Genomic DNA, 13,717 nt, shown 5'->3' on the forward strand with positions numbered 1-13,717 from the left:
ATAGGGAAAGTTATTAGGCCAATCGTAATGTAATTGAGAAGAAAGAAAAGTGGGTGAAAAGATAACTTGCCGTTGGCAGGATCCGAACCTGCGACCATCGAATAACGCGTTCGATGCTCTATCACTGAGCTACCATGACAGCTATCCCCCCCCCGCCACTTTATTGGGTATTTATGTCAATTTAAACGTGAGAGTGTCAGTCAGCGCCACTAGTAGCCAAGACGGCGAGTGTAGTACACTCTTTATGAGCCTGTATGGCGTAGCGTAGCACGTGAACTCATTACTAACTGGCAGCTGGCCAATAGTCCCCCGTATACAACCTAGAGGCAACAAGTCTGCTAGTACGAGACCCTCGTTAATGAATAAGGGAAACAAGTGTATACTTAAGGGCTCGTTTTTTTTAGTTTTACACAATAATAATGAGATCTGACCGACAATATTGCCAAGAAAGGTATAGGGGTAGTTATTAGGCCAATTGTATTGTAATTGAGAAGAAAGAAAACTGGCTGAAAAGATACCTTGCCGTGGGCAGGTTCCAAACCTGCGACCTTCGAATAACGCGATCGATGCTCTACCACTTAGCTACAACGACAGCTATTTCCCCATCCACTTTATTGGGTATGTATGTCAATTTAAACGTGAGAGTGTCAGTCAGCGCCACTAGTAGCCATGGCGGCGAGTGTGGAACACTCTAAGGAGCCTGTATGGTGTCACGTAGCACGTGAACTTATTACTAACTGGCAGCTGGCCAATAGTCCCCCGTATACAACCTAGAGGCAAAAAGTCAGCCAGTACGAGCCCCTCGTTAATGAGTAAGGGAAACAAGTGTATACTTAAGGGCTCGTTTTTTACGTGTTTTACACAATAATAATGAGATTTAACAGACAGTAATGCCAAGGAAGGTATAGGGGAATTTATTAGGCCAATCGTAATGTAAATGAGAAGAAAGAAAAGTGGGTGAAAAGATAACTTGCCGTGGGCAGGATCCGAACCTGCGACCATCGAATAACGCGTTCGATGCTCTATCACTGAGCTACCATGACAGCTATCCCCCCAGCCACTTTATTGGGTATCTATGTCAATTTAAACGTGGATGTGTCAGTAAGCGCCACTAGTAGCCATGGCGGCGAGGGTGGTACACTCTTTATGAGCCTGTATGGCGTAACGTAGCACGTGAACTTATTACTAACTGGCAGCTAATTAATATTCCCCCGTATACAATCTAGAGGCACCAAGTCTGCCAGTACGAGACCCTCGTTAATGAATAAGAGAAAGAAGTGTATACTTAAGGGCTCATTTTTTTCGTGTTTTACACAATATTATTGAGTTCTAACAGACAATAATGCCAAGGAACGTATAGGGAAAGTTGTCTGGCCGGTTTTAATGTAAATGAGAAGAAAGAGAAGTGGGTGAAAAGATAACTTGCCGTGGGCAGGATCCGAACCTGCGACCTTCGAATAACGCGATCGATGCTCTACCACTGAGCTACAACGACCGCTATCTACCAGCCACTTTATTGGGTAGTATGTCAATTTAAACGTGAGAGTGTCAGTCAGCGCCACTAGTAGCCATGGCGGCGAGTGTGGTACACTCTTTATGAGCCTGTGGGGCGTAGCGTAGCACGTGAACTCATTACTAACTGGAGCTGGCCAATAGTCCCCCGTATACAACCTAGAGGCGACAAGTCTGCCAGTACAAGACCCTCGTTAATGAATAAGGGAAACAAGTGTATACTTAAGGGCCCGTTTTTTTAGTTTTACACAATAATAATGAGATCTAACAGACAAAGTTGCCAAGAAAGGTATAGGAGACGTTATTAGGCCAACTGTAATGGGAATGACAAGAAAGAAAAGTGGGGAAAAGATAGCTTGCCGTGGGCAGGATCCGAACCGGCGACCTTCGAATAACGCGTTCTATGCTCTACCAGTGAGCTACCACGACCACTATCACCCCAGCCACTTTATTGGGTATGTATGTCAATTTAAACGTGAGAGTGTCAGTCAGCGCCACTAGTAGCCATGGCGGCGAGTGTGGTACACTCTTTATGAGCCTGTATGGCGTAACGTAGCACGTCAACTTATTACTAACTGGCAGCTGACTAATAGTCCCCCGTATACAACCTTGAGGCACCAAGTCTGCCAGTACGAGACCCTCGTTAATGAATAAGGGAAACAAGTGTATACTTGAGGGCTCGTGTTTTTCGTGTTTTACACAATAATAATGAGATCTAACAGACAATATTGCCAGGGAAGGTATAGGGGTAGTTATTAGGCCAATTGTATTGTAAATGAGAAGAAAGAAAACTGGCTGAAAAGATACCTTGCCGTGGGCAGGATCCAAACCTGCGACCTTCGAATAACGCGATCGATGCTCTACCACTTAGCTACAACGACAGCTATCTCCCCAGCCACTTTATTGGGTATGTATGTCATTTTAAACGTGAGAGTGTCAGTCAGCGCCACTAGTAGCCATGGCGGCGAGTGTGGAACTCTCTAAAGAGCCTGTATGGCGTAACGTATCAGGTGAACTCATTACTAACTGGCAGCTGGCCAATAGTCCCCCGTATACAACCAAGAGGCAACAAGTAAGCCAGTACGAGCCCCTCGTTAATGAGTAAGGGAAACAAGTGTATACTTAAGGGCTCGTTTTTTTCGTGTTTTACACAATAATAATGAGATCTAACAGACAATAATGCCAAGGAATGTATAGAGAAAGTTATTAGGCCAGTTTTAATGTAAATGAGAAGAAAGAAAAGTGGCTGAAAAGATAACTTGCCGTGGGCAGGATCCGAACCTGCGACCTTCGAATAACGCGTTCGATACTCTACCACTGAGCTACAACGACAGCTATCTACCAGCCACTTTATTGGATATGTATGTCGATTTAAACGTGAGAGTCTCAGTCAGCGCCACTAGTAGCCATGGCGGCGAGTATGGTACACTCTTTATGAGCCTGTATGGCGTAGCGTAGCACGTGAACTCATTACTAACTGGCAGCTGGCCAATAGTCCCCCGTATACAACCTAGAGGCAACAAGTCAGCCACTACGAGCCCCTCGTTAATGAGTAAGGGAAACAAGTGTATACTTAAGGGCTCGTTTTTTACGTGTTTTACACATAATAATGAGATTTAACAGACAGTAATGCCAAGGAAGGTATAGGGAAAGTTATTAGGCCAATCGTAATGTAATTGAGAAGAAAGAAAAGTGGGTGAAAAGATAACTTGCCGTTGGCAGGATCCGAACCTGCGACCATCGAATAACGCGTTCGATGCTCTATCACTGAGCTACCATGACAGCTATCCCCCCCCCCGCCACTTTATTGGGTATTTATGTCAATTTAAACGTGAGAGTGTCAGTCAGCGCCACTAGTAGCCAAGTCGGCGAGTGTAGTACACTCTTTATGAGCCTGTATGGCGTAGCGTAGCACGTGAACTCATTACTAACTGGCAGCTGGCCAATAGTCCCCCGTATACAACCTAGAGGCAACAAGTCTGCTAGTACGAGACCCTCGTTAATGAATAAGGGAAACAAGTGTATACTTAAGGGCTCGTTTTTTTAGTTTTACACAATAATAATGAGATCTGACCGACAATATTGCCAAGAAAGGTATAGGGGTAGTTATTAGGCCAATTGTATTGTAATTGAGAAGAAAGAAAACTGGCTGAAAAGATACCTTGCCGTGGGCAGGTTCCAAACCTGCGACCTTCGAATAACGCGATCGATGCTCTACCACTTAGCTACAACGACAGCTATTTCCCCATCCACTTTATTGGGTATGTATGTCAATTTAAACGTGAGAGTGTCAGTCAGCGCCACTAGTAGCCATGGCGGCGAGTGTGGAACACTCTAAGGAGCCTGTATGGTGTCACGTAGCACGTGAACTTATTACTAACTGGCAGCTGGCCAATAGTCCCCCGTATACAACCTAGAGGCAAAAAGTCAGCCAGTACGAGCCCCTCGTTAATGAGTAAGGGAAACAAGTGTATACTTAAGGGCTCGTTTTTTACGTGTTTTACACAATAATAATGAGATTTAACAGACAGTAATGCCAAGGAAGGTATAGGGGAATTTATTAGGCCAATCGTAATGTAAATGAGAAGAAAGAAAAGTGGGTGAAAAGATAACTTGCCGTGGGCAGGACCCGAACCTGCGACCTTCGAATAACGCGATCGATGCTCTACCACTGAGCTACAACGACAGCCATCTACCAGCCACTTTATTGGATATGTATGTCAATTTAAACGTGAGAGTGTCAGTCAGCGTCACTAGTAGCCATGGCGGCGAGGGTGGTACACTCTTTATGAGCCTGTATGGCGTATCGTAGCACGTGAACTCATTACTAACTGGCAGCTGGCCAATAGTCCTCCGTATACAATCTAGACGCAAAAAGTCAGCCAGTACGAGCCCCTCGTTAATGAGTAAGGGAAACAAGTGTATACTTAAGGGCTCGTTTTTTACGTGTTTTACACAATAATAATGAGATTTAACAGACAGTAATGCCAAGGAAGGTATAGGGGAATTTATTAGGCCAATCGTAATGTAAATGAGAAGAATGAAAAGTGGGTGAAAAGATAACTTGCCGTGGGCAGGATCCGAACCTGCGACCTTCGAATAACGCGATCGATGCTCTACCACTGAGCTACAACGACAGCTATCTACCAGCCACTTTATTGGATATGTATGTCAATTTAAACGTGAGAGTGTCAGTCAGCGCCACTGGTAGCCATGGCGGCGAGTGTGGTACACTCTTCATGATCCTGTATGGCGTAACGTAGCACGTGAACTCATTACTAACTGGCAGCTGGCCAATAGTCCCCCGTGTACAACCTAGAGGCAACAAGTAAGCCAGTACGAGCCCCTCGTTAATAAGTAGGGGAAACAAGTGTATACATAAGGGCTCGTTTTTTACATGTTTTACAAAATAATAATGAGATTTAACAGACAGTAATGCCAAGGAAGGTATAGGGGAATTTATAAGGCCAATCGTAATGTAAATGAGAAGAAAGAAAAGTGGGTGAAAAGATAACTTGCCGTGGGCAGGATCCGAACCCGCGACCTTCGAATAACGCGATCGATGCTCTACCACTGAGCTACAACGACAGCTATCTACCAGCCACTTTATTGGATATGTATGTCAATTTAAACGTGAGAGTGTCAGTCAGCGCCACTAGTAGCCATGGCGGCGAGGGTGGTACACTCTTTATGAGCCTGTATGGCGTAACGTAGCACGTGAACTCATTACTAACTGGCAGCTGGCCAATAGTCCTCCGTATACAATCTAGACGCAAAAAGTCAGCCAGTACGAGCCCCTCGTTAATGAGTAAGGGAAACAAGTGTATACTTAAGGGCTCGTTTTTTACGTGTTTTACACAATAATAATGAGATTTAACAGACAGTAATGCTAAGGAAGGTATAGCGGAATTTATTAGGCCAATCGTAATGTAAATGAGAAGAAAGAAAAGTGGGTGAAAAGATAACTTGCCGAGGGCAGGATCCGAACCTGCGACCTTCGAATAACGCGATCGATGCTCTACCACTGAGCTACAACGACAGCTATCTACCAGCCGCTTTATTGGATATGTATGTCAATTTAAACGTTAGAGTGTCAGTCAGCGCCACTAGTAGCCATCGCAGCGAGTGTGGAACACTCTAAAGAGCCTGTATGGCGTAACGTAGCAGGTGAACTCATTACTAACTGGCAGCTGGCCAATAGTCTCCCGTATACAACCTAGAGGCAACAAGTAAGCCAGTACGAGCCCCTCGTTAATGAGTAAGGGAAACAAGTGTATACTTAAGGGCTCGTTTTTTTCGTTTTTTACACAATATTAATGAGATCTAACAGACAATAATGCCAAGGAATGTATAGGGAAAGTTATTAGGCCAGTTTTAATGTAAATGAGAAGAAAGAAAAGTGGCTGAAAAGATAACTTGCCGAGGGCAGGATCCGAACCTGCGACCTTCGAATAACGCGTTCGATACTCTACCACTGAGCTACAACGACAGCTATCTACCAGCATTTTTATTGGATATGTATGTCAATTTAAACTTGAGAGTCTCAGTCAGCGCCACTAGTAGCCATGGTGGCGAGTGTGGTACACTCTTTATGAGCCTGTATGGCGTAGCGTAGCACGTGAACTCATTACTAACTGGCAGCTAACCAATATTCCCCCGTATACAACCCAGAGGCAAAAAGTCTGCCAGTACGAGACGGTCGTTAATGAATAAGAGAAAGAAGTGTATACTTAGGGCTCATTTTTTTCGTGTTTTACACAATAATAATGAGTTCTAACCGACAATGATGCCAAGGAACGTATAGGGAAAGTTATCTGGCCAGTTTTAATGTAAATGAGAAGAAAGAAAATTGGGTGAAAAGATAACTTGCCGTGGGCAGGATCCGAACCTGCGACCTTCCAATAACGCGATCGATGCTCAACCACTGAGCGACAACGACAGCTATCTACAAGCCACTTTATTGGGTATGTATGTCAATTTAAACGTGAGAGTGTCAGTGAGCGCCACTAGTAGCCATGGCGGCGAGTGTGGTACACTCTTTATGAGCCTGTATGGCGCAGCGTAGCACGTGAACTCATTACTAACTGGCAGCTGGCCAATAGTCCCCTGTATACAACCTAGAGGCAACAAGTCTGCCAGTACGAGACCCTCGTTAATGAATAAGGGAAACAAGTGTATACTTAAGGGCTCGTTTTTTTTAGTTTTACACAATAATAATGAGATCTAACAGACAATAATGCCAAGAAAGGTATAGGAGAAGTTATTAGGCCAATTGTAATGTGAATGACAAGAAAGAAAAGTGGGTGAAAAGATAACTTGCCGTGGGCAGGATCCGAACCTGCGACCTTCGAATAACGCGTTTTATGCTCTACCACTGAGCTACCACAACCACTATCGCCCCAGCCACTTTATTGGGTATATATGTCAATTTAAACGTGAGAGTGTCAGTCAGCGCCACTAGTAGCCATGGCGGCGAGTGTGGTACACTCTTTATGAGCCTGTATGGCTTAACGTAGCACGTAAACTTATTACTAACTGGCAGCTAACTAATAGTCCGCCGTATAAAACCTAAAGGCACCAAGTCTGCCAGTACAAGATCCTCGTTAATGAATAAGGGAAACAAGTGTATACTCAAGGGCTCGTGTTTTTCGTGTTTTACACAATAATATTGAGATCTGACAGACAATAATGCCAGGGAAGGTATAGGGGTAGTTATTAGGCCAATTGTATTGCAAATGAGAAGAAAGAAAACTGGCTGAAAAGATACCTTGCCGTGGGCAGGATCCAAACCTGCGACCTTCGATAACGCGATCGATGCTCTACCACTGAGCTACAACGACAGCTATCTCCCCAGCCACTTTATTGGGTATGTCAATTTAAACGTGAGAGTGTCAGTCAGCGCCACTAGTAGCCATGGCGGCGAGTGTGGAACACTCTAAGGAGCCTGTATGGCGTCACGTAGCACGTGAACTCATTACTAACTGGCAGCTGGCCGATAGTCCCCCGTATACAACTTAGAGGCAAAAAGTGAGCCAGTACGAGCCGCTCGTTAATGAGTAAGGGAAACAAGTGTATACTTAAGGGATCGTTTTTTACGTGTTTTACACAATAATAATGAGATTTAACAGACAGTAATGCCAAGGAAGGTATAGGGGAATTTATTAGGCCAATCGTAATGTAAATGAGAAGAAAGAAAAGTGGGTGAAAAGATAACTTGCCGTTGGCAGGATCCGAACCTGCGACCTTCGAATAACGCGATCGATGCTCTACCACTGAGCTACAACGACAGCTATCTCCCCAGCCACCTTATTGGGTATGTATGTCAATTTAAACGTGAGAGTGTCAGTCAGCGCCACTGGTAGCCATGGCGGCGAGTGTGGTACACTCTTCATGATCCTGTATGGCGTAACGTAGCACGTGAACTCATTACTAACTGGCAGCTGGCCAATAGTCCCCCGTATACAACCTAGAGGCAACAAGTAAGCCAGTACGAGCCCCTCGTTAATAAGTAGGGGAAACAAGTGTGTACATAAGGGCTCGTTTTTTACATGTTTTACAAAATAATAATGAGATTTAACAGACAGTAATGCCAAGGAAGGTATAGGGGAATTTATAAGGCCAATCGTAATGTAAATGAGAAGAAAGAAAAGTGGGTGAAAAGATAACTTGCCGTGGGCAGGATCCGAACCTGCGACCTTCGAATAACGCGATCGATGCTCTACCACTGAGCTACAACGACAGCTATCTACCAGCCACTTTATTGGATATGTATGTCAATTTAAACGTGAGAGTGTCAGTCAGCGCCACTAGTAGCCATGGCGGCGAGGGTGGTACACTCTTTATGAGCCTGTATGGCGTAACGTAGCACGTGAACTCATTACTAACTGGCAGCTGGCCAATAGTCCTCCGTATACAATCTAGACGCAAAAAGTCAGCCAGTACGAGCCCCTCGTTAATGAGTAAGGGAAACAAGTGTATACTTAAGGGCTCGTTTTTTACGTGTTTTACACAATAATAATGAGATTTACCAGACAGTAAGGCCAAGGAAGGTATAGGGGAATTTATTAGGCCAATCGTAATGTAAATGAGAAGAATGAAAAGTGGGTGAAAAGATAACTTGCCGCGGGCAGGATCCGAACCTGCGACCTTCGAATAACGCGATCGATGCTCTACCACTGAGCTACAACGACAGCTATCTACCAGCCACTTTATTGGATATGTATGTCAATTTAAACGTGAGAGTGTCAGTCAGCGCCACTGGTAGCCATGGCGGCGAGTGTGGTACACTCTTCATGATCCTGTATGGCGTAACGTAGCACGTGAACTCATTACTAACTGGCAGCTGGCCAATAGTCCCCCGTATACAACCTAGAGGCAACAAGTAAGCCAGTACGAGCCCCTCGTTAATAAGTAGGGGAAACAAGTGTATACATAAGGGCTCGTTTTTTACATGTTTTACAAAATAATAATGAGATTTAACAGACAGTAATGCCAAGGAAGGTATAGGGGAATTTATAAGGCCAATCGTACTGTAAATGAGAAGAAAGAAAAGTGGGTGAAAAGATAACTTGCCGTGGGCAGGATCCGAACCCGCGACCTTCGAATAACGCGATCGATGCTCTACCACTGAGCTACAACGACAGCTATCTACCAGCCACTTTATTGGATATGTATGTCAATTTAAACGTGAGAGTGTCAGTCAGCGCCACTAGTAGCCATGGCGGCGAGGGTGGTACACTCTTTATGAGCCTGTATGGCGTAACGTAGCACGTGAACTCATTACTAACTGGCAGCTGGCCAATAGTCCTCCGTATACAATCTAGACGCAAAAAGTCAGCCAGTACGAGCCCCTCGTTAATGAGTAAGGGAAACAAGTGTATACTTAAGGGCTCGTTTTTTACGTGTTTGCACAATAATAATGAGATTTAACAGACAGTAATGCCAAGGAAGGTATAGCGGAATTTATTAGGCCAATCGTAATGTAAATGAGAAGAAAGAAAAGTGGGTGAAAAGATAACTTGCCGTGGGCAGGATCCGAACCTGCGACCTTCGGATAACGCGATCGATGCTCTACCACTGAGCTACAACGACAGCTATCTACCAGCCGCTTTATTGGATATGTATGTCAATTTAAACGTGAGAGTGTCAGTCAGCGCCACTAGTAGCCATCGCAGCGAGTGTGGAACACTCTAAAGAGCCTGTATGGCGTAACGTAGCAGGTGAACTCATTACTAACTGGCAGCTGGCCAATAGTCTCCCGTATACAACCTAGAGGCAACAAGTAAGCCAGTACGAGCCCCTCGTTAATGAGTAAGGGAAACAAGTGTATACTTAAGGGCTCGTTTTTTTCGTGTTTTACACAATATTAATGAGATCTAACAGACAATAATGCCAAGGAATGTATAGGGAAAGTTTTTAGGCCAGTTTTAATGTAAATGAGAAGAAAGAAAAGTGGCTGAAAAGATAACTTGCCGAGGGCAGGATCCGAACCTGCGACCTTCGAATAACGCGTTCGATACTCTACCACTGAGCTACAACGACAGCTATCTACCAGTATTTTTATTGGATATGTATGTCAATTTAAACTTGAGAGTCTCAGTCAGCGCCACTAGTAGCCATGGTGGCGAGTGTGGTACACTCTTTATGAGCCTGTATGGCGTAGCGTAGCACGTGAACTCATTACTAACTGGCAGCTAACCAATATTCCCCCGTATACAACCCAGAGGCAAAAAGTCTGCCAGTACGAGACCGTCGTTAATGAATAAGAGAAAGAAGTGTATACTTAGGGCTCATTTTTTTCGTGTTTTACACAATAATAATGAGTTCTAACCGACAATGATGCCAAGGAATGTATAGGGAAAGTTATCTGGCCAGTTTTAATGTAAATGAGAAGAAAGAAAATTGGGTGAAAAGATAACTTGCCGTGGGCAGGATCCGAACCTGCGACCTTCCAATAACGCGATCGATGCTCTACCACTGAGCGACAACGACAGCTATCTACAAGCCACTTTATTGGGTATGTATGTCAATTTAAACGTGAGAGTGTCAGTGAGCGCCACTAGTAGCCATGGCGGCGAGTGTGGTACACTCTTTATGAGCCTGTATGGCGCAGCGTAGCACGTGAACTCATTACTAACTGGCAGCTGGCCAATAGTCCCCTGTATACAACCTAGAGGCAACAAGTCTGCCAGTACGAGACCCTCGTTAATGAATAAGGGAAACAAGTGTATACTTAAGGGCTCGTTTTTTTTAGTTTTACACAATAATAATGAGATCTAACAGACAATAATGCCAAGAAAGGTATAGGAGAAGTTATTAGGCCAATTGTAATGTGAATGACAAGAAAGAAAAGTGGGTGAAAAGATAACTTGCCGTGGGCAGGATCCGAACCTGCGACCTTCGAATAACGCGTTTTATGCTCTACCACTGAGCTACCATGACCACTATCGCCCCAGCCACTTTATTGGGTATATATGTCAATTTAAACGTGAGAGTGTCAGTCAGCGCCACTAGTAGCCACGGCGGCGAGTGTGGTACACTCTTTATGAGCCTGTATGGCTTAACGTAGCACATAAACTTATTACTAACTGGCAGCTAACTAATAGTCCGCCGTATACAACCTAAAGGCACCAAGTCTGCCAGCACAAGATCCTCGTTAATGAATAAGGGAAACAAGTGTATACTCAAGGGCTCGTGTTTTTCGCGTTTTACACAATAATAATGAGATCTGACAGACAATAATGCCAGGGAAGGTATAGGGGTAGTTATTAGGCCAATTGTATTGCAAATGAGAAGAAAGAAAACTGGCTGAAAAGATACCTTGCCGTGGGCAGGATCCAAACCTGCGACCTTCGATAACGCGATCGATGCTCTACCACTTAGCTACAACGACAGCTATCTCCCCAGCCACTTTATTGGGTATGTCAATTTAAACGTGAGAGTGTCAGTCAGCGCCACTAGTAGCCATGGCGGCGAGTGTGGAACACTCTAAGGAGCCTGTATGGCGTCACGTAGCACGTGAACTCATTACTAACTGGCAGCTGGCCAATAGTCCCCCGTATACAACCTAGAGGCAACAAGTAAGCCAGTACGAGCCCCTCGTTAATAAGTAGGGGAAACAAGTGTATACATAAGGGCTCGTTTTTTACATGTTTTACAAAATAATAATGAGATTTAACAGACACTAATGCCAAGGAAGGTATAGGGGAATTTATTAGGCCAATCGTAATGTAAATGAGAAGAATGAAAAGTGGGTGAAAAGATAACTTGCCGTGGGCAGGATCCGAACCTGCGACCTTCGAATAACGCGATCGATGCTCTACCACTGAGCTACAACGACAGCCATCTACCAGCCACTTTATTGGATATGTATGTCAATTTAAACGTGAGAGTGTCAGTCAGCGCCACTAGTAGCCATGGCGGCGAGGGTGGTACACTCTTTATGAGCCTGTATGGCGTAACGTAGCACGTGAACTCATTACTAACTGGCAGCTGGCCAATAGTCCTCCGTATACAATCTAGACGCAAAAAGTCAGCCAGTACGAGCCCCTCGTTAATGAGTAAGGGAAACAAGTGTATACTTAAGGGCTCGTTTTTTACGTGTTTTACACAATAATAATGAGATTTAACAGACAGTAATGCCAAGGAAGGTATAGGGGAATTTATTAGGCCAATCGTAATGTAAATGAGAAGAATGAAAAGTGGGTGAAAAGATAACTTGCCGTGCGCAGGATCCGAACCTGCGACCTTCGAATAACGCGATCGATGCTCTACCACTGAGCTACAACGACAGCTATCTACCAGCCACTTTATTGGATATGTATGTCAATTTAAACGTGAGAGTGTCAGTCAGCGCCACTGGTAGCCATGGCGGCGAGTGTGGTACACTCTTCATGATCCTGTATGGCGTAACGTAGCACGTGAACTCATTACTAACTGGCAGCTGGCCAATAGTCCCCCGTATACAACCTAGAGGCAACAAGTAAGCCAGTACGAGCCCCTCGTTAATAAGTAGGGGAAACAAGTGTATACATAAGGGCTCGTTTTTTACATGTTTTACAAAATAATAATGAGATTTAACAGACAGTAATGCCAAGGAAGGTATAGGGGAATTTATAAGGCCAATCGTACTGTAAATGAGAAGAAAGAAAAGTGGGTGAAAAGATAACTTGCCGTGGGCAGGATCCGAACCCGCGACCTTCGAATAACGCGATCGATGCTCTACCACTGAGCTACAACGACAGCTATCTACCAGCCACTTTATTGGATATGTATGTCAATTTAAACGTGAGAGTGTCAGTCAGCGCCACTAGTAGCCATGGCGGCGAGGGTGGTACACTCTTTATGAGCCTGTATGGCGTAACGTAGCACGTGAACTCATTACTAACTGGCAGCTGGCCAATAGTCCTCCGTATACAATCTAGACGCAAAAAGTCAGCCAGTACGAGCCCCTCGTTAATGAGTAAGGGAAACAAGTGTATACTTAAGGGCTCGTTTTTTACGTGTTTTACACAATAATAATGAGATTTAACAGACAGTAATGCCAAGGAAGGTATAGCGGAATTTATTAGGCCAATCGTAATGTAAATGAGAAGAAAGAAAAGTGGGTGAAAAGATAACTTGCCGTGGGCAGGATCCGAACCTGCGACCTTCGGATAACGCGATCGATGCTCTACCACTGAGCTACAACGACCGCTATCTACCAGCCGCTTTATTGGATATGTATGTCAATTTAAACGTGAGAGTGTCAGTCAGCGCCACTAGTAGCCATCGCAGCGAGTGTGGAACACTCTAAAGAGCCTGTATGGCGTAACGTAGCAGGTGAACTCATTACTAACTGGCAGCTGGCCAATAGTCTCCCGTATACAACCTAGAGGCAACAAGTAAGCCAGTACGAGCCCCTCGTTAATGAGTAAGGGAAACAAGTGTATACTTAAGGGCTCGTTTTTTTCGTGTTTTACACAATATTAATGAGATCTAACAGACAATGATGCCAAGGAATGTATAGGGAAAGTTATTAGGCCAGTTTTAATGTAAATGAGAAGAAAGAAAAGTGGCTGAAAAGATAACTTGCCGAGGGCAGGATCCGAACCTGCGACCTTCGAATAACGCGTTCGATACTCTACCACTGAGCTACAACGACAGCTATCTACCAGCATTTTTATTGGATATGTATGTCAATTTAAACTTGAGAGTCTCAGTCAGC

The sequence above is a fragment of the Rhipicephalus microplus genome, chromosome 3 (genome assembly GCF_043290135.1).
Source record: "Rhipicephalus microplus isolate Deutch F79 chromosome 3, USDA_Rmic, whole genome shotgun sequence".
Classification (NCBI taxonomy): Eukaryota; Metazoa; Arthropoda; class Arachnida; order Ixodida; family Ixodidae; genus Rhipicephalus; species Rhipicephalus microplus.